The sequence below is a fragment of the Ailuropoda melanoleuca genome, chromosome 8 (assembly GCF_002007445.2).
Source record: "Ailuropoda melanoleuca isolate Jingjing chromosome 8, ASM200744v2, whole genome shotgun sequence".
Taxonomy (NCBI): domain Eukaryota; kingdom Metazoa; phylum Chordata; class Mammalia; order Carnivora; family Ursidae; genus Ailuropoda; species Ailuropoda melanoleuca.
Window position 1 is genome coordinate 92,602,070 of NC_048225.1, and position 23,857 is coordinate 92,625,926.

The 23,857-nt window shown below is 44.1% G+C and overlaps 1 long non-coding RNA gene across 1 annotated transcript; it reads right to left on the minus strand.

Annotated features, from left to right (window-relative positions):
- Positions 1-319: 319 nt before the first annotated feature.
- LOC117803435 lies at positions 320-20,198 on the minus strand. Its single transcript, XR_004627298.1, has 3 exons — positions 19,648-20,198; positions 2,476-2,583; positions 320-1,395 (listed from the first exon to the last, which is right to left on the minus strand). It is a non-coding gene; the product is annotated as an uncharacterized LOC117803435 (long non-coding RNA).
- Positions 20,199-23,857: the final 3,659 nt, after the last annotated feature.

Below are 23,857 nucleotides of genomic sequence, written 5' to 3' on the forward strand. Positions count from 1 at the left end.
ATGAGTCTGAGCCCCACGTGGGGTGTGGAGCCTATGCATATAAAAATATAAATATAAGGAGTATATAGGGGCGCCTGGGTGGCACAGCGGTTAAGCGTCTGCCTTCGGCTCAGGGCGTGATCCCGGCGTTGTGGGATCGAGCCCCACATCAGGCTCCTCTGCTATGAGCCTGCTTCTTCCTCTCCCACTCCCCCTGCTTGTGTTCTCTCTCTCACTGGCTGTTTCTATCTCTGTCGAATAAATAAATAAAATCTTAAAAAAAAAAGAAGTATATAAATGACAACTGTTATTCTTTATAAAGTGATTTTGCTAGTGTGTTCCCAGTGTCATGGTTCAAAGTATCAGAAGCCCATTATACGTCAGGGGTTTCAATAAGTACCTAACAGAGAGGTGAAAAGAGCACTATGAAGATGCCCAAAGAAATGAGCCATTCACAGACCGCACCCAGTCTGGGGGTGCCCTGGATCTTTCTGTTGCTAAAGCACCTCATAGCCTTTCATCTGTGGAGTCTGAAGCTGTAAATAACACCCAAATCATTCTCATTTTGCTTCAGGACACCCCCAGGCTGATTCTGTGAATGGCTCCTTTCTTCACACCAGTGCTGGCCACCATCTCTGGGAATACAGACCTTCCTTGACTTAGGATGGGGTTACACCCCAATAAACCCATCATAAGTTGAAAACGTCGTAAGTCAAAAATGCATTTAATATATACCTAACCTACTGGACATCATCACTTAGTCTAGCCTACCTTAAACATGCCCAGAACATTTCCATGAACCTATAGTTGGACAACATCATCTAACACAAAGCCTATTTTATAATAAAGTGATGAACAGCTCATGTAATTGAATTCTGTAGTGAAAGTGAATAACAGCATGGTTGTGTGGGTACGGGAGGGTTCTAAGTGTACCAGTTGTTTACTCTCGTGATTGTGGCTGATGTCAACATCACGAGAGTATCATACCGAATATTGCTAGCCTGGGGAAAAGATCAAAATTCCAAGTATGATTTCTACTGAATGCTTATTGCTTTCTCGTCATCATAAGGTTGAAAAATCCTAAGTTCGACCATCTTAAATCGAGGACCATCTGCATTGAGAAATAACCAAGTATAATGTCTGCAGAAGCCGCATACGGATCATAGACACTGATTTCAGGTATCGGTGTTCATTCTAACAGTACAGATCACACTAGGGAAAATTAACAGACGAAGAAGATTTTTGATATTTTCCTCCTCTCCCACTTCAAATCAGGTGTTATAGACATTCCAGCCCCTCCACTGATAGCCAGCCCTGCCGATTCCTGGCATTCACCTCCTCCTTCTTTGCTCTGTGTGTCGTCTCCTCATACAGTTTTGCTCCCACGAGTCCACAGAGGCCACCCAGAAACAGTGGCTGAGGGAAAAGGAATAGCAAAGAGAAAAATTAAGAAACTGCCACTTTTATTAGGAAGCAGTGCGCTGTTTTAGATCAAAATTTGTCTGAAAATAGACCATTCAGTCATGCAGACAATAATAAATTACATGTAAACACCAAACACTCAGGCACATCTTATAAACATGTCAATCAACGTTCGGGTGACCCATGTATATTTGGAGATGGTGTGAGGAGACCGTAAGCATAGCCTTCATGGTTAAGAACTTGGGATTGAGCACTAGCTCTGCTGATGACTAGTTCCATGACCTTTTCTATGATTCCGTTTCCTCCTCTATAAAATGGGAATAATATAGCACTTGCGTCATGGACCGTTGCGAGGACGGAGTGAGCACAACAGACTCTCCTTTATAGCGGCCTGGAGGGAAACAGTGACCCTAATCAGACCTGTTTCTCTTCTCTGCTTTCCTCTCCCCTTGTCCGAGACTTATCTTCTCCACTCTCACAGGAGCACCTGATTCAATGCAGACTCCTCCTCCTTCAAGGCATCTAGCCCAGAGGACTTGCCCTCCCCTCCTTATACGGGGGGAGCTATGTTCTTGGCTTTGAGACACGTTCTTAAATTGTCTTCTGCAGTTGCAAGTGACTCAGTCATTGCTTAGAGATTTAATTAACCAGCAATAAGAGGCTTGAAACAGACAAACCTCTGGGGACTTTTGCTCTTCTTTGGTTGGCTGTGAGAAGGGTACAAATGGAACAACAAGGAAACTTCCAGAATTTCACTGTCCAATATGGTAGCCACAGTAGCTATTGAGCACTTGAAATGTGATTGTCCAAATTAAGACGTGCTCTAAGTATAAAATACATACCAGATTTTGAAGATTTGTATGAAAAAAATGTAAACTTCTCAATAATTTTTTATCTTTATTACAAGTTGAAATGATAATATTTTTGATATATTGGCTTTACTTATTTTAATGTGGCTACTAGACAACTTAAAATTACCTATGGGGCTGTTGGGTGGTGCTGTTCATGACTTAATAACGACTAATAACAGGCCAACATTTTTAAAAAGTGACTTTAACATAGATCTCCTTTTACCTTTGTGAAGTAGATATTATTAGAACAAATTCTCAGATAAGGGCAACAAGACCACAATCCATTCTGTTCGGACCATCAGTAGACTTGCTTGGTTGGAGCAGATCTAAGCTGGAGGATAATCAGATGGAAGAACACTGACTTGGGAATCAAACCTGGCTTCTCATCCTTCCTATAGCATTAAATAGCTGTGTGACTTCCACCAAATTACTGCCCCTCTCTGGACATCAGGTTTTACTTAAAAAATAAAGAGATTGGCTAAATGACAATTTAAGAGTGGGAAACTAATCGCCTATGGGCCACGTCTAGCCACAGATTTGTTTGTGTGTTTTGGCCAACACAGTGTTACAGAATTTATTTACATACTCTTAGGTAGGGATCAGGTGGTCCTACTGACTGGGGCTCTGACCATTCCCCTTGGACTCACACTCCACCACTTCACACACTTTCATTGCCTGCCTCCAAACCCAGGAGGCATTTGAGTTTGCAACCCTTGGCTGTAAATTGTTTTGGTTTTTTTTTTTTTTTAAGATTTTACTTAGAGAGAGAGAGAGAGAGAAAGAGAGAGAGAGAGCGCCTACGCATGCACATGCAGGCATGGGCAAGCTCAGGGTGGGGGTGGAAGGAGGTGGGCAGAGGGAGAGGAAGAGAGAGAAATCCAACCAGACTCTGCATTGAGGATGGAACCTGAAGTGGGACTCGATCCCACGACACTGGGACTACGACCCAAGTTGAAATCAAGAGTCAGACACTTAACCAACTGAGCCATCCAGGCTTCCCTTACCGGCCAATTTTAAACTCCTGGAGGAAGGACTCCATGAAAGGACTGCTAACTTTTTCTCCTGTCCATGCTAATGCCAACCATTGTTAAAGCTGGGTGACCTTAAGTAGTGGTCACCAGTCTACTCTAGGCCAAAGTTTGATCTCTCCTGCTAGTTTTTTTTTTTTCCAATGATGTTACCATCTTGAATTTCTAACAAAAACAGCATTATATCCTCCTGTAGAATCATAAATATTAACCTAGAAGGAAACTTAAAAGTAATCTATTCAGGGCAAACCTTTCATTTTACAGAGGAGGAAACCAAAAGAAATTAAAGGCATATAGTGCTTTTATAATTGCATGTGTCAATGACTTTCTTATCTGTCTTGGCAAATAAGATAAAAAATAAGATAAAATATAACTACCATTAATTAAAATGTTACACAATTCCTTCACATGAAATCCAGGTAGAATTTTCTCCTCCTTCTCCTTCTTCTTTTTTAAATAAACATTCAGTGGGATGGCTGGCTAGGAAAAGAAATTGTCCTCTAGAACTGCTTCCCTTCCCTTGGGATTATGCTATATAAAACTTGCAACCAAAAAATAGGTAAATGCAACCCATGAAATGCAAGTAAATAGCTAAAGGATTTTAAAGCCCTGAAAGAAGCCTTTTTGCAGGAATAATAGCAATTTGGATGTGAGCTACTGCTTTTGCATATTAAACACAAGTTTTTGTCTCTTTCACCTCAGTAGTGAGAAAGCAAAATCTGATTTGATGGAGGATTAGGAAAAGACCATCAATAAAAGGGTATGTTGTTTCCTGAGGGACAATCTTCCTAATGGCATTCTGCCCAGAAGCCCTTTCTTCTTGGCTGACCCACGTGACCAGGATCCGTTGAGTAACCAGACTGAGACCCGAGAGGGTCAGGAGAGACCACAAAGTTGATCAATGCCTCCAGGGTCCAGACTCGAGCCAGTCCTGACTCTGAGGCCAGACTGGTCAGTGTTGCTGTTGAATAAACACAGTCGTGGAAACTACATGTGATCTCTGTATGGAGAAGCTCAAAGTCAGCAATGGAAGAAATCCTCCCCAAGCTTAGCTAGTCACAGGCACCCCAGAAGTGTCTGAAGTTACGATCACCTCTCAATACTACTCCCGGGCATCTCTTGCCAGGAGAGAAGTCTAATCTTGGGTACATGGCTGGATTTAGGCAAAGAATAGCTCCTTGTATTTTTCCCCAAACACATCACAAATCATGACCATGACCTCTACCCTCAGGAAGCCAGTGTCCCAAAAGGGCAAAAGACAGATCTGTTTTTTTGCCCACAAAAATATCAACAGGTAAATGCTAGAGGTTGCCTTAAGGATTTGAGGAGAGGTGGAAACAAAACACAGCTTTTGCAAAAGCCAATCCAACCAACCCAAGTTCAGGAAAAGACAAAAATTAATAGTAAAATGGTTTGGGGAGATAAAGATCTTCTCAACGCTCCCTGCCCTCTTCTCCTTTGTTTAGATACTTTTCTCCAGCAGCAGGTCCTTAGTCGGCCATTTCTCCAACAACGTACCTGTCTTTCAAGGTGCCTCAGGAACCCCACTTCTCCTAAGAAGCTTTCTCAAAGCCTCCAACCCACAGAATTTCTGCCTTTACTTTCTGTACTGTTCGTTTGTCACTTGAATATGGCCTTGAGGTGCTTTTTACTATATTTATACACGTGCACCTCATCTTCCTGACCTGACTGTAGACCCTTCACAGCCTGGGTGAAGTGTGAGTGATGGGTCTAGCTGAGCTGAGCACAGAGCTCTCAAGAGGAGACCAGCTCAACAGGCTCTCTATCAGCCATGGCCTGGGGCCGGCCTGCTTCCCCTTCCCAGCATGCCCTGGGACACGGCACTTCACTGGCTCCACACCTGGTTCCACACCTGGTTCCCTTCTTCGTGGCCAGACAGGAACCACATTCATCTGTCCTGCTTTTTCCCTCACCAGAAGGCCAAAAAAAATAGATGTTTATCTTTTTATTCAAGAGATAAGTTATCAGGGAAACAAAGTATTATCAGCCATTTAGGGAGGTTTATAATAGCAATTACCATTATCCAGATTACTAAGATTTTCTTAGAAAACCAAACCTTTTTCTGCTGAACAGAGCTAGACCATTAAGAAAGAAACAAACAAACATACAAACAAAAAACCATGAAACAAAGAAAAACCTTCCATACCTTTCTTCTGGAGGTGTTACTGGGCATCTGATGACTTAAAACAAAACAAAACCAAACAAAACTAACAAACTGTGTCTACCTTGTGTTTATACAGTCCACGAGTTAAGTGTAGGTAGGTTCATAAAACGAGCATTAACAATAAAAATATAGTCTGGGCGGGGGCACCTGGGTGGCTCCGTTGGTTAAGCGTCTGCCTCTTGGTTTCAGCTCAGGTCGTGATCTCAGGGTCCTGGAATTGAGCCCTACATTGGGCTCTGTGCTCAGCTCAGAGTCTGCTTGAAATTCTTTCCCTCTCCCTCCGCTCTGCTCCTTCCCTTGCTTTCACTCTCTTTCTCTCACAAACAAACAAACAAACAAACAAACAAACTCTTTTAAAAAAAGATACAGTCCAGGCTGAACTGTATGCTTAAATGGTTAAGGTGGTAAATTTTTCGTTACGTGCATTTTTACAATTAAGATGGGTGAAGCTCTTTCAGCCTAACTGAAGGGCAAGGGCAATCGGTAAGCCTGCAATACCACAAGTTAGGTAAGGAGGGAGAATAACCATTAAAATTAACTATGATATAAAGTTAGGCATTTGTTAGGAAATGAAATTGTGCTTGAAATTCCAATGGGAGTGAATGCATAACTAAGTGCTAGATTCATGAGATGTCTGTTTTTATTTATAATTTTCTGCCTCTGAAAAAGAAAATGAGGTGGAACCGAGAACAATAATATTACACAGTTGAATATGTGACTTCATTCTTTTCCCCCTAAGTTAAAAGTCAGAACGTGCCAAGAACATAAAATTCCAGCCAGACAAATGAGGTAAGGAACAAAGGAAGGAAATGGTCACTCGGACCGGTGTCTTTGATGGGCACATCTGCAGAGAAAGTTGAAGAACCCTCCCTGCTCAAGGCACTCTTTAAAATGCTTCCCCATTGTTGCAGCATCTCTCAAACATATCTGACTTTGGAACACTTTTTATACATGAATTATTGAGAAAAATACCAGTAGGAGCTCCTGAATGACATCATAATAATAATAGCCAGCTTTTGCTGATACTCACATGCCAACACTGTTCTAAGCACTTTATATATACTGACCCTGGGGTGCCTGGGTGGTACAGTCGGTTAGGCGTCTGACTGTTGGTTTTGGCTCAGGTTGTGATCTCAGGGTCCTGGGATCAAACCCTGTGATGGTCACCGCTCTCAGCGCAGAGTCTGCTTGTCTCCCTCTCCCTGTGCCCCCCCCCCCCCCCTTTGCGCTCTCCCTCTCTCTCTAAAATAAATAAATAAATCTTATATATACTGACATTTATCCTTAAAGCAACTTGCAAGGTAGGTATTGTTAATGTCTCCCATTTTACAGATGAGGGAACAGAGGCACAGACTGGCATGGAGTAAATTTTTCAAGGTCTCAGATCATGTCAGGATTTGAATCAAGGTGGTTTGACTCTAAAGCCTGTATGGGCCCTAGCCACTGTTGAGGACTAAATGACTGTGTCCACCATCCCCAAAATTTGTATGTTGAAGCTCCAACCCCAATGTGATGGTATTTGGAGATGGAGTCTTTGGGAGGCAAAGGTTTAGATGAAGTCATGAGAGCTGGGTCACCATGATGGGATTGGCACCCTTATTAAAAGAAGACGTAAGAGAACTGTCTCTGTCTCTATCTGTCTTTTTCTGTCTGTCTCTCTCTTCTTTGTGTGCACAAAGAAGAGGTCACGTAAGTACACAGTAAGATGGAGGCCGACTACAAGCCAAGAAAAGAGGCCTCAGAATGAAACCACCCTCGCCAGCACCTTGATCTTGGACTTCCAGCTCCAGAGCTATGGGAAATGAATTTGTGTTGTAGAAGGCACTAGTTGATGGTACTTGTTACTGCGGCCCAAGAAGACTAAGACAACCGCTGTACCACATGCTCCTTCTGCTCAGCCCAGGATTGTAGGGAATGGGTGTGTAAATGTTTAGGCCACAATGAACGCTAACTAGCATTACAATGAATACTGAAATACTACACAAGATGCCTCACTGGAGATGATTGTTGATTGGTGAGCGTGTCTACCTCCCCTAAGCTCCCACTGAGTGCAGGCATGTAATGCCTTGCCTGCCCATAGGGCTTGCTTGGACACACCATTTCTAAAGGCAAGCGGACATCGTAGGGTAAAAAAACCATTCAAATACGTTCAATATCTTTAAAAACATGAACATTTACTTTTAGAACACTTCTAGATTGACATAAAAATTGCAAAGATATTACTGAGAGTTCCAGTGTACCCCGTGCTCAGTTTCTCCTATTGTTACCATATCACACTAGTAGGGTACCTTTGTTACAATTACTGAACCAATATTGACACCTTAGTATTAACTAATATCTATTCTTCATTCAGAGTTTCTTAGTTTTTATCAAATGTCCTTTTTGCATACCAGGATCTCTCTAGGATGCCACATTACATTTACTTGTCATGTCCTGAGGCTCCTCTTGGTTATGACAGTTTTCTAGACTTTCCTGTTTTTGATGACCTTCACAGTTTTGAGGCATAAGGGTCAGGTATTTTGTAGAATGCTCCTCTTTTGAGATTTGCCAGATGTTTTTCTCATGATTAGGAGGGTTATAGGTTTTCAGGAGAAGGACCACAGAGGTAAAGTACCATTTTCGCCACATTATATCAAGGGTACATACTAACAACATGACTTCATCTCTGTTGATGCTGACCTTGATCACATGAGGTCGCTTGTCAGATTTCTCCACTGTAAAGTTACTCCCTCTGCCCCTTTCCATACTCTACTCACTGGAGGAAAGTCACTATGCACAGCCCACACTGAAGGAGTAGGGAGTTATGCTTGCCCTCCTTGAGAGTGGGGTGTGCCTACATAAATTATTTGGAATTCTTCTGCACAGGAGACTTGTCTCTCTCCCCCCACTTATTTATTTATTCACATCTTTGGTCTTCTTCCTCTTCTTCTTCCTCCTGCTTCTCTATTTCTCCTTCTTCTCATCCTCTTCCTCTGACATTATTTTTTAAAGGACTTTCAGATTTATAGCAAAATTGAGCAGAAAGTTGCAGAGAGTTCCCACAAACCCCTTACCCCGCATATGCACAGTCTCTGCACTATCAATATTCTGCAGCAGAGTGCTACGGTGTCACATCATTAGCACCCAAAGTCCCTACTTTATATTGGGGTTCATTCTTGGTGTTGTACACCCTATGGGTTTTGACAAATGTATAATGACCTATATCCACTATTGTAGACCTATACAGAGTATTTTCACTGTCCTAAAAATTCCCTTGCTCTATTTATCCCTTTCCCCCCAAACCCTGGCAACCACCAATCTTTCTCCTGTCTCCATAGTTTTGCCTTTTCCAGAATGTCATATAACTGGAATCGTACAGTATGTAGCCTCCAAATTGACTCCTTTCACTTATGCATTTAAGATTTTTAAATGTCTTTTTATGGCTTGATAGCTCATTTCTTTTCAGTGCTGAATCATATTCCATTGTCTGATGGACCACAGTTTATTCATCCATTCACCTGCTGAAGGACATCTTGGTTGCTTCCAAGTTTTGGAAATTATGAATAAAGTTGCCATGAGCATCTGTGTGCAGGTTTTTGTGTGGATATAAATTTTCAATTCATTTGGATAAATGCCAAGGAGTGCAATGGCTGGATCATATGGTAAGAGTATATTTAGTTTTTAAGAAATTGCCAAACTGTCTCCCAAAGTGACAAATTCATAATTCTCTACTGACCTATGATGCTGCACATCTTTACGTATGCTTACTTGTCACCTTCTTTAGTGAAGTGCACGCTCACATTTTTTACTCAGTTTAAAAATTGGGTTGTTTGTTTTCTTATTGTTGAGTTTCTCTTTGTGTATTGTGGAAAACAGTCCTTGATCAGATGTGTCTTCTGCAAGTATTTTCTCCCAGTCTGTGGCTTGTCTTATCCTCTTGACACTGTCTCTTGCAGAAGTTTTTAATTGCGATGAAGTCCAGCTCCTCAGTTATTTCTTTCATCAGTTGTGCCTTTGGTGTTGCATTTAAAAAGCCATCGAAATACCCAAGGTCATCCAGGTTTTCCCTTATGTTATCCTCTAGGGGTATTACAGTTTTGAGTTTTACTTTTAGTTTTATGATATTTTTGTGGAAAGTTTAAGGTCGGTGTCTAAATTAACTTTTTTCACACGTAGATTCATAGTTGTCCTACAGAATATCATATATATATATATATATATATATATTTAAAGAAATTTTATAAGAAAAATATTGGTCACATCCTAGCAAGCTCTCAAGGCATGCAGATGGCTGCAGGGCAGTTTGAGAAATGTTGATCTTCTCAATAAAGAGCTTCCATAGTCTGGTTCCTCCCATTGCTGCAGACTTGGCCCTTGGAACTTTCCATCTACATTCAGTCCTCCAGCCAGACTGAGCTACAGGTTGCCCTTGTGCACCTTGTTTCCACCAAAATTGTTCCTTCTAAAAACCCCTTCATCTCAGAAGTTCCAGCTTTCATGTTAGAAACATCCCTGGCTGAAATAATCTCCTTTTCCTCTGGGCTAAAGGATTCTCTACTTATACTTCTGTTGATGGTTGGTTCTTGTTCTGTTTTTGCTCTACCTTCAAGAACCCATATTTTGCTCTATAACACTCTTTTTCAGCTTCTGAAGCATATTTCCTCTCTTTATCACCAACTAGGTAGGTGGGCTACAAGCAGATCCATTCAGGGACAGTCCTATCCTGCCTGGGGACCAGTTATTGTGAGGATGGTCATTTGGCTTTTCCTTGCTTTGTGTATTTCAGGTACAACAAAAACATTTGTGACACGCAGGCAAAAGCACACATGAATCCCAAATACATATATCTAAATATTTAAGTTACGAATCGAGAGAATAAACTTTTAAGTAAAGTATGTTTTATTCTCCTACCTTGACAAAGATACCTTTATAATGACGTGGAAAGACAATTTCAAATTCAGAATGCTTGAACTCCTTAGAGTTCTGCATCGGACGGGGGTGGCCCAGGGAATGATGACTCCTGTCTCCCCCCACCATCCCATCTGTCCCTGCTTCTCCTCCTGTTCCTGGCTTGCTCTCAGGCACCTCAGGTGTAAGCCTGTGCATACTCCAGCCTCCAACCCAAACCCAGCAATCAGCTGCTCCAAGGCCACCTTTCAGGTGATCTCACCCTGGCAGGGAGGTGGGCCCCAGGAGGAAGGGCCTGGGGAAAGTCACACACACTCCCTGGAGTCAGGATCAGGCAGGGCAATTTGTGCAAAGGATTCTGGTATAGCAATTACCTGGAGCATGGTCTAAAAGGGGAGGCGGGCTCTGGGTGGTCCTATCTCCTTGGCCCTGAGGACTCCTTATTTAGTGAAGAGAGATGCAACTGGAGGAAGCATGTTTCTCAGACATGAACGTGCATGGGCATCACCTGGGATCTTATTTAGTAGGTCTGGGCAGGGCCTGAGAGTCTGCATTTCTAAAAACTCCTAGGGGTGGGGCACCTGGGTGGCTCAGTCGTTAAGCATCTGCCTTCGGCTCAGGGTGTGATCCCAGCATTCTCGGATCGAGCCCCACATCGGGCTCCCTGCTCTGCTGGGAGCCTGCTTCTTCCTTTCCCACTCCTCCTGCTTGTGTTCCCTCTCTCGCTGGCTGTCTCTCTCTCTCTCTGCCAAATAAATAAATAAAATCTTTAAAAAAATAAAATAAATAAATAAATAAATAAAAACTCCTAGGGGATGCCAATCCTCCCGGTACAGGACCGTACCTTGAATAGGAGAGCTCTAAAGCATAGACCCGAGGCAGGGGTCCCTCTTGCCTGGGCAGACTGATACCTTTAGGGAAACAGGATGTATTTTATAATAATCTAATCATTGCCATGGATAAGCTACCAATGGAACTTAGTACACATTTAGGGTACACAAAAATAATGTATGCATAATACAGATTTGAATGTAGCATCAAGCCCACACCTGGGAAGTTCTTCTGTCTAGGATGACCAGGTGTCACAACAGGTGAGCACCACAGCTTTCAGTTCTAGCAGTTGTTGTTTTCTTGACCTTCTTGCACACTCGAGCCCTTCCTGCGTGTGGCTCCCCCTGTGGCACTCACTGACTAATTCCTGACATGCCTGTTAGGACTTCCATTGTGTCTTCTGACACCCTTCTTTACCAATGCATTTTCTTACTCTTCCTCATCCTTTATTCTTCTCATCTGCTTCCCCACACTCTCAAAGCATTTCTTCTGGCACTTTCTCCAGCAGACTAGCCACTTCTCCAGGTCTTTTTGCTCTTTGCCCTCAGCCCTCAAGCCCACACTGCTGGTCCTGCAGCTGCTGCCTCCTGCTCACACGGTCTTGAGGCTCTCACCTTTCCTGATGCTGGAAAGCACCCTCCCTGAGGCCTGCCTTCTGTAATGTGGAGGCATCGTCGGCCAATTCCATGCAGCAAGAGAAGCTATTTATGCCTTTCGGAAATCTCATCATTGGGGCAGGAAGTGACCAATTTCCTGGCAAAGAATTCCCAAGAACATCTTCCCAGAGGGGAAAAAAGAGAAAACATATCTCTGACGTACACAGATGGTTTCCGTACTTGTAACTGGCTCTGCCCCAGCCCGGTGATATGGCTCAAGGCTGAAGTGCTCCTGCTGGTGACAGAAGCCCACCTCATGTGACCTATCCAGGCTTGCGGCCTTGGATGTGGCAGGTGTATAGCCTCGCCTGGATCAAGTTGAACTTCCTGGGGCTGGAACCCTGTTTCCTATTTACTCTCTCTGCTCCTCTTGATATTTTCATGGGGCGCTGCCAAATGTTGGTTAATGCCTAAAGTTAATTTTTTGCTACAGCTGAGGATTCAGCATACGTCAGAATGCTGAGTCAAGCAGATCGTGGACGGGGTACGGAGAGGGATGCAAACTTTTCTTTTAGAAAGAGGAACCATATAACATGGAGCCAGAAACTACCCTCCCACCCTTCTCCAAGAAAAACCAAAACCCAAAACAATCTATGGTATTGACTGGAACATATGAGAACTTCATCTTGGGATTATGTGAGAGATGGCAATAAACAGGCTCTTTTCAACCAGTGACATGATGATGTAAAGGGACCAAAGTGTCAAGAATGAGTGCTCTGTCTGTGGTTGCTGGAGAAGCTGTGAGGGCTTGTTATGCTCTAGCAATGACCAAAGGTAAAATCACTGCTGACTTTGGTGTCATATTGAGTCTTAATAATATTTTTTTCCCAAATATTTCACTCCAAATGCTAGTAGTCAAAGACAGGCCTCCAGCTGAAAAAGACTAAGAACCACCACACCACTACCATAAAGACTCAACAGGACTAGCCCCAAGGGCAAATTGAAACAGGAGTTTTGGTCTTCAGGGTATAATTTCCTCTTCCTGCTGCAACCTTCTTGCCCACAATTGCTGGCTTCATGGCAACACGGAAAACTTACTGGTCAAAGAGTTCTTTCTCCTAGGATTGGTAGTTTCAAGGTATAATCTAATCAATCTAATTAACTAATCCATGCTAACATGCAAATGACATTGGGCCCTCCCCTCCATTCACTATTCATTTTCATGGCGGTCTCAGAAGACCCTATCCCTCTAGTGCCTGTGAAGGTAGAAGACTGACACATGAGGAAATTTTGTTGGGGCAGATCCTTCTGCACAGGTGTGATTTGGGACCTTCTTGGTCTATCCTGGTATGCTGGCTATTCTCTCTATACAAGCGGTGCTCACTGCAGCTATATGCCTGATGGGCTGGCGGATGGACAGACTTTTCTGGATGACAAACGAAGGTCCAAGGTTGTTTTTCTTAGTGGTGTCCTTTAGGATGGTGTTCAGAAAGGTTGTCTTGGAAGGGTGTCTGGTATAGCCATGATTCACACCATAACTCCTTTTCCATTTGAGAGCCTGAAGTTTGGCCCTAGCTGAACCAAGCGGCTTTCCCTCCTCCAAATCAGGAGGTCGGGAGACATATTATTCACCTGTGTTGGTTGAAAAGTTCAATCTATTGTTTTCTACATGTCCCGTCTGTTCTTTGTTTCTTTTCTCCTCTTTGTCTTCTTTTGATTTTTTTTAAATGATTCCGTTTTATTTCTGCTATTGGATTATTAGCTATAGCTCTTAATTTTTTTTTCTGGTGGTTTCCCTCTATGGTTTACAACATACATCTTATCACAGTGTACCTTCAAATAATCTTATAATTTTATATCACTTCACATATAGTGAAAGCAACTTACAACAGTTTATTTCCATTTCTTCCCTCCTATCTTTTGTCGTCATACATTCCACTCCAACATAGGATATAAACCCCAACATACATTGTAATTATTTTTACATGAATCAATTACATTTTAAAGAAATTTAAAAGCAGGATAATTTTCTTTTATAGTTGTCCTACTATTTGGCATTTCTGGTGCACTTATTCCTTTGTGTAGATCCAAATTCCATCACCTTCCACCTGAAGAACTCTCTTTAGCATGTCTTCCAGTACAAGTCTTCTGGCAACAAATTCTTTTGGCTTTGCTTTGTCTGAAAGAGCACTTATTTTTGCTTTTGTTTCTGAAAAGATATTTTCATCAGGTATAGAATTCTAGGTTGATAGTTTTTATTTTCAGCATCGTAAAGAGGCTTTGCTGTCTCTAACTTGCAAAGTTTCTGACAAGAAGAATGCTATTGTTCTTGTCTTTTGTTCCTTTGTGCATTCTTTTTTTCCTCTGGCTACTTTTAAGCTGAAATTTTTTTTTTAAAGATTTTTTATTTATTTGACAGAGACAGAGACAGCCAGCGAGAGAGGGAACACAAGCAGGGGGAGTGGGAGAGGAAGAAGCAGGCTCATAGCAGAAGAGCCTGATGTGGGGCTCGATCCCAGAACGCCGGGATCACGCCCTGAGCCGAAGGCAGACGCTTAACCGCTGTGCCACCCAGGCGCCCCTTAAGCTGAATTTTTATCACTAGCTTTTAGCAATTGGATTATGGTGTGTCTTGATACAGTTTTCCTATGTTTACATGGCTTGGAATTTATTGAGCTGCTTGTGAGTTTATAGTTTTCATCAACTTGGGGAAATTTTCAGCTATTATTTCTTCAAAAGCTTTTTCTATTCCCTCTCCTCTCCTGGAACTCAAATTACAGGTATGTTACACTGCTTGATACTGACTCACAGGTACCTGAAGCTCTTTTTTTTTTTTGGCCCAGCCTTTTTTCCTTTGGACTGTTTCTATTGTTATGTCCTTAATTCATTGATCTCTTCTATTATCTGATTTGTTTTTAATCCCAGTCATATATTTTTCATTTAGATAGTGCATCTTCCATCTCTAAAAATTTTATTTAGGTCCTTTTTGCATCTTCCGTTTTCCCCTCATTGTGTTTATGTTTCCCTCTATCTTCCTCAGCACGTGGGGCATGTTTACAACAGCTGTGTTAATGTTCTTGTCTGCTAACTCCCTCATCTCTGCCATTTCTGGGTCTGTTTCTACTATTCGATTTTTCTCTTGGTTATGGATAGTATTTTCCTACTTTGATGCATGTGTGGCAAGTTTCGTTTGGTTGTAGGACCTGGTGAATTGTTCATTGCTGGGTACTGGGTTTGGTTGTAATCCTTGAAGTAGTGTGCAGCTGGTTCTGGCATGCAGTTAAGTAACTTAGAGCCAGTTTGGATCCTGCAAGGCTTGCTTTAAGCTTTGTTAGGGTGGATCCTGGCAACAGCGAGTTTAGAGCTAATTTAGCACCACCGCTAGGACGATGCCCTCCTGAGGACTCTCCCTGACACTGTGTGTTTGATGAGGTCTTTCCACTCTAGCTAAGGAGAACAGAGTCTGTGGGCTTCAGGAAAGTGGGGGGGGGGCTCTTGCTTTCCCTTATTGTGCCCCCTCTCTAACCCCCCCTCCCACCAGCATCCTGTGGGAGCGTCTCACACATGCACGAATCAGTCCTCAGCCAAACACTTACTCTACATTCCTTCGGAGCTCTCCCTCTGGGTAGGTCTGTCCTCTCTCATATGCTGCCTCTCAAACTCTAGCCATCTTGGCTTCCCTGAACTCCAATCTCTCAATTCAGTGAGACCATCAGGCTGCTTGATTTCTACCTCCCCACACTGCAGCCTGGAAACTGTCTCCAGCTAGAAAGCTGAAGCAATTGTGGAACTGACCCTGCTTTGTTGTTTTTTTTTTTTTTTTTTTTTTCCTTTNCTAAGGGACCACAGTCATGTGCTGACTATTATCCAAGGCCTGAAACCACTGAGTCATAGTTTGTCCAGATTTTTAGCTGTTTAAGTTAAGAGAGTAAATTCTTGGAGTCCCCGTTACTCCATTATGGCCAGAAGCCGAAGTTCTCTCCATGGGGATATAATGATATAACATATGACAATTACATCATGATGTTTTCACTTAGCAGTAGATGTTGGTCATTTTTCCATTTTATTGTATAATTTTGGTAAACATGGTTTTAAACTGTGCATATATCCATTTACTTATCAAACAGCTATCAGTTGAGTAACTCCTATGCTCCAGGCTCTGAATAAAGCAGTGAACCAAACAGGCAAGATTGCCACTTTCACAGAGGTTTTTCTCTGGTGGAGGGAAGACAGGTGAAAGATAAGAAATAAATGAGCAAACCACAGAGTGGATAAGAGCTATAAAACAGGGCAATATGTTAGAGAGTGACAAGGACGTCTATTGAAGATGGGTGTTTAGGGAATTCCTTTCTGAGATATGTAATCTACGCCCTGACTGATTTAGGGGCAGCCATGCACAGCATGTTCCAGGCAGAGGGGACACAGGTGCAGGAGCCCTAGGAAAGTAGCAAGCCCAGCGTGTTGGAAGAACAGAGAGGAGACCAGTTCAGTGAGAATATAGTGAGCAAGGAGGAAGAGTGGTACCAGATAAAAATCAGGAAGAGAGATAGGGGCCAAGGCTTTGTGGGGCAAAGAATGCCATGCAAGTTTACTTAAGAATACCATGCACTTACTTAATTGCATCCATTATATAATTAACTTACTTATTCCTGTCCTGTTGAAACTCAGTTTTTTTGCATTTTGAAATGTTTTATCATAAATGACACTGCAGCAAACATCTTTGTTTCTCTTTTTTCTTTCTCTACTTAGAATTCTTTCAATATGGTAGAATTCCAGAACTGGAATTAAAGAGTCCAAGGGTATGCAGTAGAGGCTGTTGGCACCCCTGGGATCCCTTTTACAGTCAGAGGAGTCCTTCCTCCAGCCCCCGCGGGTGTTGCCGACAACTCACACCTTGACCCACTGGAGCCACCTCCCCGCATGCCTGGGAATGACATCCCTCCACAGCCTACCAGCCAGTGACTAACTGCTGTCAAAATACAAAAGCATCCACCTCTTTGCCCGAATGCAGGACAAACTGTGATTTATACTCCAGAGCTCCCAGAAGGACCAGTTTAAGGGCACATTTCTCCTGAAACCACACTCCTGCTTAACTTCTTCCCCTATCCCTAGCCTCTCCTTCCTTTCATGACTCTTCTAGAGCAATCTCCGCGAAAGCCACCTGCACGAGAATCTGCACATTAGGCTTTCCTCCTAGGGACTCAACCTATGACAGGAAATGAACCTTCTCAAAATTTCTGACTTACTAAATCCTAATTAAGAATTCTATTTGTAGAGGGGCACCTGGCTGGCTCAGTCAGAAGAGCGTGTGACTCTTGATCTTGGAGTCATGGGTTCGAGTCCCACATCGGGTATAAAGATTACTAATAGAAATAAATAAACTTTAAAAAAAATAATTCTATTTGTAGAAACACTATGTTCACTGAAGACAATATGAAATTTGCTGTTACTATGAAGGGTAGGAAGTGCTGGGAGGTGGGGGGTAAGTGGCTGAAGGATACCGAAAGGTCCTGAGGTGAAGGACTAATCGTTGCTGATGACCACATGTAGAAGGAGGATTAAGATTCCATCAGCTTTGGACAGATAAGGAACACAAGTCTGTGAAGATTTAGGAATAGCCAGATTTAACCTAAATGAGAGTGGCTCATTTGACAACATCCAGGTGAACTTTTTACCCCCTGTTCTCAGCAACAATGAGAGCCTACGGTTACCTCGCTGGTCCCAGAGCACATATCTTATTTTCCTCTGAGGCAGTCTGCCATTTGATCCCAGAGACCCTGTGGCTTTAAGATAAGAGGACAAGAGAATAGAAACACTAAAGCCCGGGGGGTGGGACCGATGGTCAGAAGAAAGACTGGGATAAGATGAGAGATGGGAATGAGGGTTCAGACCAGGGAAAGAAAAGTCAGGGCATCCTGACCTTTCAGTCATGATTCTTTTTTCTCTCTCCTCTATGGGAAAAGATAACAGTCCATGGGAAAGCTTAAGACCAGCAGTGGCTATCACTCCCCCCACCCCCACGCCCCCTGCTCCTCTTGCCCACTCCCCCATGTCTCCACCACCTCCCCATCTTTTGAAGAAAAAATCTTGGACAAAGGACCCCACGCAGAGTGTTTAGAAGTATCCTCATATTGAGAGTCTGGGCAGATTCCAACCTGGCTTCCAAAGTAGGTGGTAATTCTACTGCCAAGCATTTCTGAAGAGGCCGAGATCTAGAATCATTAACAAATTCATCCAAATGTCAGGAAACTGAGAAAAGACTACGTGCAGGAAGGCTGGATTCTTGTGCTATCTCTACCTACGTCAGAGTGAGAACAGCAGTGTTTAAGGACAGTAGTCCCCCCTTATCCATGGTTTTGCTCTCCACAGCTTCAGTCACCCCTTGCCAACCGTGGCCCTGGAGCAGGCGATCCTCCTTCTGATGTGTCATCAGAAGGTTAGTAGTAGCCTAATCGCAATGTCTGTGTCAGTCCCCTCAAGTCATCTCATCGCAAGGCATTTTTTCATTTCACATCGTCACGAAGAGGGTGAGCACAATACAATGGGAGATTCTGAGAGGAAGATCGCATCCATATAACTTTCATTACGACGTATTGTTATAATTGTTCTGCTTTATTATTAGTTATGGTCCATCTCTTTCCATGCCTAATTTATAAACGTCATTATAGGTAGGTGTGTGTAGGAAAGAAACACAGTACATACAGGGTTTGGTACTATCCGTGGTTGCAGGCATCCCTTGGGGGTCTTGGAACAAACCCCCCGTGACTAAGGGAGGACTGTTATACACACCTGGATACGCCCCTTACGTGCTGAACACACAGTCCTTAAAACTTTAACGTAGCATGGCCCTTGAGGTGCCCAGGTTCTGGGATGGGTCTCACTGAGCAAGTCAGAGATATGGTAATAACTGAAATTTGCACAGAACTTTACAGCTTTCAAAATACTTTCATAAACATTATTATTTAACTGCCTCTCATCTGTAAGCTGTAACTCTGATTATTGTTGTTGCTCTCATTTCTTCAGATGAGCACACGGAGGGTCTGAGTGGTTAACAACTTGCCTAAGATCCCGTAGCCAACAGGAGGCAACCCTGTCCTTCTGAGTCAGAGTCCTGTATAGTTCCCACTCTATCTGCCTACCTTGTCCCCCTCTCTGCTCCCTGGAGTCTTTTTGTGTCCTGGGGTTCAGGGCTATGAGTTCTGATATCCTAGATAAGGCGCTTGGGAGTTGGCCCTCCATGAGCTCCAGAGCCTGCTCTCTCTCTCTCACTCGCTCGCTCTCTCAAGGGTATCTTCCCATACTTACTGGATGAGGTATCTTCCCATACTTCCGGCCTCCCCTTTTTTATTTTGAGGTACAGCTCCCAACTTCCTGGACATAAGAAGCACTTCTTTCCCTCCCTGATTTGCTCCTCTGTGGCTTCCAAGATGGCAGGCCTTTCTACACTGACGGGACCATGGGAAGATGGCAAGACATGCGAACATACCCCTGGGAGCAAAAACAGTGAGCCCACGTAACAGCCCGGGTAGGAAGTGAGTGGGGGGGGGGAGGTTCCACTGGCCATGGTGAATGTTGAGCACATTGCTTCATAACCTGGCCCCACGGACTCCCCTTTCTCCTGCTCCTCCAGGGCTGCCTACTAACTCATCTGGGATGACGGCATGCCATTTCTTTCTCTCATTACCCTAAATTAAGTATCATTAGGAAGGTAAAAGCTCTGCCTAAAACAAATAAATCACCTAACACACTCCAGAGAGAGATGTAAATTATTTAAATTATGTCTAGATAATCTGTCTCTTTGGATTATCCACACCACTGTCGGTTCCCTAGCAGGAATAATTGAGAACTAACAAAAAAATCGGACTCACCTGACGCCCAGAGACTTAGGGCTTACACTGCCTTGCAGACTGGCTGTGAAGCTGCCATGGAAGGAAGTCCGTGGTGATAGCATTTGGGAGAATTTGTCATCCTGCAGAACACGGTGGTAGTATTTTCAGCATTTGCAAGCTCTGAGTCATAGGAAAGCATGCTGTGTTGTGGGGATAGACCCAGCTCTGGATTGGACGGCTTCCCAAGGCAGAGTCAACCAACAGGCCCGGGAAGCTCGTTAATCCTCTTTGGGGCGTCAGTACCGTAGCCAACCCAAGCCATCAGTGAGCACCAACGCACTGCTGAGACTCCCAGGCTGGGACGTGTGGGGGCAAGACTTGCCCAGGAAAGGATATAGTAGAGCCTCCAGACGGGAGGCCCACTCCCCTGCTCCCAGGAACAGAGGCAGCATAGTCCGGGGAGGGTGGGGGGAGGGCGGTGATGGCGGCAGAGGAGCGGGGCCCAGGGGAGGACGAGCGACTTGTACCCCCTCAGAGCAGTCATGCCTGCCATTCCTTGGCACTGCAAAAGCGAGTCAAGCAGCCGTGTCCGTGCCTGCAGTTCTATGGGCTAACCGGAGAGGTCCCTGGAGGGTGATTAGAGCTAGAAGATTCTGCCTCTCTGGTCAGCAACGCTGAACGCTGAATTTGGAGTGAGAGCCTTGCTTGGGTTTTGGAGGCCAAGATATGAGGAAGAAGAGGCGTTTCCCCCTAGGAACTGCTGTGGCAGCGGGGGAGGGTCCTGGGTTCAATGCCAAAGACCCAGGAGGCATCTAGGAGCAGGCCGCAGAGGTGCTTTGCGTTCCTCCCATCCCTCCCATCCGCCATTCCAGCTTACTGGAGAAGACGGGATAAACACGCATCAAAATGTACAAATGCGAAGCAACAGGAAAGGTAGCGATGGAGTCAGGCCTCCACTTTCTGCCTTATGCGTGATCTTCGTGGACCTCAGCCAGGCCCCGGATCACCGACAGGAAGGCTGAGGACTGGGCACAGCGCACAGAGGGCGTATGTGTGGGAGAAGACAGATGATTCTAGTCGAAAGTCCAAAGAGCTGGTTATAGAGCAGCTCAGAAGGAGAAAACTCTATGAAAAGAACTTTTTTTTTTTTTTTTTTTTTTTTTTTTTAACCCAAGGCTGAAAATCTCCTGAGGAGAGACTCGGCTATTGTTTTGGTCAAGATGTGAACTTCCCGAAGGCTGAGAAGATGATTCAGGTGTTCTCCGTGAAGAGGTGATTGGCAGGGAGAGAGGGGGAGGTGCAGATGGTTCAGAACTGATTTGGGATTCACTGCCTTACCCACAGCCCAGGCCCCTGCCTTCTGTGGACCCAAATCCTGTGACAGGTTCCCCCATGCACACACACACAGGCAGTTGCCATGTGGCTGGTCTGAAATGCTTCTGCGACTGACCATCAACGCCTCAGGGGAAAATCATTTGGAGGTAAGAAAGGGAAGGAGGGAGGTAAGGTGTTCTCAAGCTAAGCAGATTCAGGCAGGGCCAGGAAGTTTTTCTAGAAAAAGGGGCAATTTCAGATCTGCTTGACTAAAAAAAAAGAAGCCATCTTCTGTCTCATGCATCCTCTACAAATGCTTCTTCCTGCACACTTAGCCCCTCGACAATCGTAGTGTAGTTTGTAAACAGTCAAGTTGGTCGAATCTCCTTGGATAGATCACGGTGAGCTGAGGCGTTGAAAGCTCCCATAGCTTGAGGAGGCTGGGTGGTGCGCTGAGATGTGCCTGGCTTCTATTGCCAGAAGGAGCTGGGCTCAAGTCCTACCTGGGCCACTTAGGAGCCATGGTTCCTTGAGTAAGTTGCTTGACCTCCACGATTCCACAAATCCTTAATTATAAAATGGAGACAGTCACTCCATAGGGGGGAACTGAGAATTACATGGGAAAACATACAGCAGTAGGCCAAAAGTAGCCCCAGGCGTTTCATGTCTGTGCATGTCCCAAGCGCAGTGGGAGGGCAGGACCTGAGATGGAGCTCGATGAACAGGTGTGCCCAATGTGGGGCCTTCACTGTGCTTTTCCTCTAATGAAGTGCCATCTGGAGGGGCGCCAACTTGAACCCAGGGTGTCTTTCCAAGATGGTAGCTGGTCCAGAGACTCCTCCGCGTAGAAGCAGTGCTGGGTCCAGGGCACACGAGCCACATGGCCCATCCCCCAGCACTGCCTTTGGCAAACGGGGCCATCGCCGGGATCTCCCCCTAAGCCCAGGCTCTGCAGCTACGCCCGAACAACACACACAGCACAAACATGGCATCAAGGCCCCGAGGCCATGCCTTGGCCCTGTCTGTGGTGTGTCTCCTTGGCATTGATGACAGAGCCTGAGAAATGAAAAATAACTTTGAAAGGGGAAATATTAGTTAAGATCAAATGCACCATCTTTTAGTAAATACACGTTCCTTTTTCTTCTCACTCTTCAGTAAGACTTGTGGGTTCTTGTATGAGAATGTCCCTCACAACTTAGTGTGTCCAAAAAGAAAGAGGAATCCGAAGTTCCCGGTTCCAGCTCCAGCGCTTATTAACCGAGGGAGACCTTGGGCAAATCCTTTCATCTTGTTGAGCCCCAGTGATCTCATCTGCAGAACGAGGACACTAGCGCCTCTCTCACAGGGTTGTGGTTAGGATCCAATAAAATAAGGAATGTGAAGGTGCTTAATGAACTGGGAGCCAAAGGGGTACATGTGGAAGCTACTTCTTGCGTGTCAAATGTCCACTGATCATCTGCTTGAAGCGTCTGTAATTATCGGGTTGACCTCCTGCTATATCTAACATCTGAGCCTGCTCCTTCTTCTCTGCTCTGCAATCCCCGGTCTCCCTCCGCCATCAGGTCAAAAGAACTGAGACACTGTTGACCCATCGTGCCTGCGGCAGGTTGGATATTCCTGAAGGGTCATTACGGACTCCTGGAGACAGAAGTGATGATCCGCAACTTGCTGGTGTGAGTGAGAGAGTCTTTTCTCCTTGCCTTGCAAACCCTCTCAAGACTTTGGTTGTTCCGGCCTTTTCTTCAATAGGGGTCAAGAGAGAAAAGAAAAGAGGGGTGCCTGGGTGGCTCAGTCGTTAAGCGTCTGCCTTTGGCTCAGGGCGTGATCCCAGAGTCCTGGGATCGAGCCCCACACAAGGCTCCTCCGCTGGGAGCCTGCTTCTTCCTCTCCCACTCCCCCTGCTTGTGTTCCCTCTCTCGCTGGCTGTCTCTCTCTCTCTGTCAAATAAATAAAATCTTTAAAAAAAAAAGAGAGAGAGAGAAAAGAAAAGAAAAAGAAAAGAAGAGAAGACAAAAGAAAAGGGGGCACGGGGGCCCAGGGTATGGGATGCTAACTGTCACGGCCTCTGAGTCGCTCTACCCACAAACTGTCCATGAAACCTTTGCATATGACAAATGTTTCATGGACAGTCTCTCAAGCCCCCCTCTTTGTTTTGCTCATCATGCACTCCCCTCCCAAACCCTACCAAGTTTGTAGAGGACGAGGCTCTAGCTCTGTGGCATGAAAACCAAGAATGGGTGCAATTTGTGGCCATTCTGTGCGAATGTGACTTTACAGCCGCTTGCGTGTCTTGCTTTTAGCGTAAACTGCCTTGTCCTACCAAATGGCTTTCGTTAAAAATTTAAAACCATTTTCTAACTATAAAATAATACATACAGAAAACATTTAAAATAAAGGAAATGATAAGGAAGGAAATAAGACTATAATTCCAGCACTGCTAACATCTTGGGTGTATCTCCTTTCACAACCACAAAATGTGGGTGATGACACCTATATAGTTTTGTGTGCTTTTTCACTTAATGTTATGCCATGAGAAATTTCCCGTGATGCTGAAATTCTGAGAAAAATATGGGTTTTCATGGCTGTAGAATGTCTATTGTACAGATGAATCATAAGTTACTTAACGGATTCCCTATTGTTCAACATTCAGACTGTTTTTATTTTTTTCCATTGAAAATAACACAGCTATTAATATCCTTGTACATAAGTGTCCATGCCTCTGATTATTTCCTTAACATAAATTACTAGAAATAGAACCAGTGGGTCAAAAGAGTCGGAATATTTTTTAAAGTCTTGATATATGGTGCCAAGTTGCCCTCCAGAAAATATGTACTGATTTACCCTTCCACGAATAGCAGGTGATAGTACTCACTTCACCACACTACCGCCAAGACTGCATATTATCTCTGATTTTTATTTTTATTTTATTATTTAT